A 2500-nucleotide genomic window follows, 5' to 3' on the forward strand; every position below is an offset into this window, starting at 1 on the left:
ATTTATTTATTTATTTATTTATTTATTTATCTATCTATCTATCTATCTATTTCTTTCTTTCTTTCTTTCTTTTATTGCAATATTGTCATCATCATCATAACCACCATCATCATTACCATCGTTATCATCATCGTCATCACTATGAATTATACCACAGAGGTGAGAGGAATATTATATGTATATCATATGTTTATATACAATAATTATTTGCAGGCCGGTTATGTCCATTTTGATTTCCCCCCTTTGTATTGTTAATTATGTATATTTATAGGATCTATATTTTTGCATTATGTTTTTATCATTATGTATATTTTCCCGTGTTTTCTACAATATTGGATGTGAAATAGTTATGATTATGTTGGGTGGATTTAATGCAATTCATTGGTAGTGAATTTCGGTAGATTCGTATAATTGAACGAATGATTAGAGTTATTTTGTGTGTGTGTGTGTGTGTGTGTGTGTTTCTTAGGTTAAATGTATGCTGATATAAGTTCATTTTAGTGTTTTTTTTCTTTTCGTCCTGAAACAGCTGTTCATGTATCATGTTTGTGTGTAAATGTACTTGTATACATGTATATATTTGTGTAACTGTCAATTGTGGTGTGATGGACCGGGTCCACTGTATTTCTTTCCTTGTACTTACCTGCCTGTGGGCAGGTAGTATCCTAGGAATATTCATCACATGCTTTAATTTGCAATGGAAATAAAGTATGTATATATATATATATATATATATATATATATATACTTTATCCAGAGTAGCCTGATCAGCATGAAATATATAAACGGCATAAAATAAACAAATACATTTCCAAACGATATAAAGTGGTCACACACACATCAAGTATTTAAATAGCTGCCGGTCTTCCTCAGGGCTCTGTTTTCGTTACAAAATCCATGGAACATGAACAACAACAGTAACAACACCAACAATAAGAGAACAATTTGTTTAAAAATAAATAATCGCGGCAGATTAACAACGGGTCACGTGATACAGTGAAATATAAAAATGAAGTGAACGCACATGTACAAGAATCTGGAAATACGATAAAACAAAAATAACATCTAGAAAGAAGAGAGGAAATGATTCAATATCACGTATGCAGCTGCCACTCATCCTGCTGTGGAAATGAGGGTGTCTTATGAACAGGGGTCCCCTTAGTTGTCAGTGCAATGCTTTTAATTGCCCTCGACATATTTTAGAATCCGTTCATTCAATCGTGCAACATCTGCTCCTTACAGGGATAAAATGTTTGCTTCCTTTCAATATTGTGGCCCAAGCGCATGTACTTTAGAGAAGAGATGGGAGAGGAGAGGTGATGAGATACTCCAACAGTGGGTGCTCGTCAATTGATCAGGGACAGGGAATAAGCAACCCCTTTATGTGTGTTTAAGGTAGTATTTAAATGATGCTATGCTATCTATAAAGTGGGCAGGTTCGGGGAGCTTATTCCAGTTTTCTGAGCCTGCATAAACAAAGGATTTTTGATAAAAGGCTGTACGACACTTTCGGAGTCTTGAAAGGAGTTACTCTTGACGACACTTCGTCGACAAATGAGAATTTCTCATAAAGTATAAACATGAGACAGTTTATATACACATTCCGCAGGAGGACCTGTGAAAAAAATCTGGTGTAACTGAGGTCAATCAAGTTTTCTAAAGACCTCCTCAGAGCTGGTTTCCCATGAACAATTCGCTATTCCACTGTCTGTGTTCTGTTTTTGTTCTTGTTGTTGCTCTTCTTTGCTCTGTGTGTGAGTGTGTGTGGGTGTGCGTGTGTGTGTGCGTTTTGTGTGTGGATGTCTGTCTGTGGTCGTGTACTAACGTTGAAGTCGAATCGGGCACCAGTACGGCGCCGGAGTGGCCAGAAGAGAAGCTGACGAATCGGACCACGAGGATATGAAACTTTCGTTGTCTGTGTTCTGGTTTTTTTTTTTTTTTTTTTGTTCTTGTTGTTGCTGTTCTTTGCTGTGTGTGTGTGTGTGTGTGTGTGTGTGCATGTGCGTGCGTGCGTTGTGTGTGTGGATGTCTGTCTGTGTTCGTGTGGGAACGTTGAAGTCGAATCGGGCACCATTACGGCACCGGAGTGGCCAGAAGAGAAAGTGTAGTGTCCCCGAAAGGACAACGGTGCTTGGGTGCTTGCACCGTTAGCTCCCCCGGAGTTCCGGCGGGACAGACGGTCAACGTCCCGCTGAAAAGCCGACGGGGTGGAAGAGAGTGCACGAAGAGGCGAGCTCCCATCTGTTGTCCCTCAGCTCCCTACCCGGAGTTGTGGCTCATAGCGTTCCTCTCGATTGCTTGCGATGAATCGGACCACGAGGAGATGAAACTCTGCAGTCTGTGTTCTGTCTTTGTTCTTTTTGTTGCTCTTCTTTGCTCTGTGTGTGTGTGTGTGTGTGTGTGTGCGTTGTATGTGTGTCTCTGGCTGTTGCCTTGCAGTCTTGTGGGAATAAATTAAAGTCGAATCGGGCACCATCCCGGCACCGGAGTGGCCAGAAAA

This window comes from Diadema antillarum, unplaced genomic scaffold (assembly GCF_040938485.1).
Source record: "Diadema antillarum isolate AM-2024a unplaced genomic scaffold, OU_Dant_1.0 scf00000186, whole genome shotgun sequence".
NCBI classification, from domain to species: Eukaryota; Metazoa; Echinodermata; class Echinoidea; order Diadematoida; family Diadematidae; genus Diadema; species Diadema antillarum.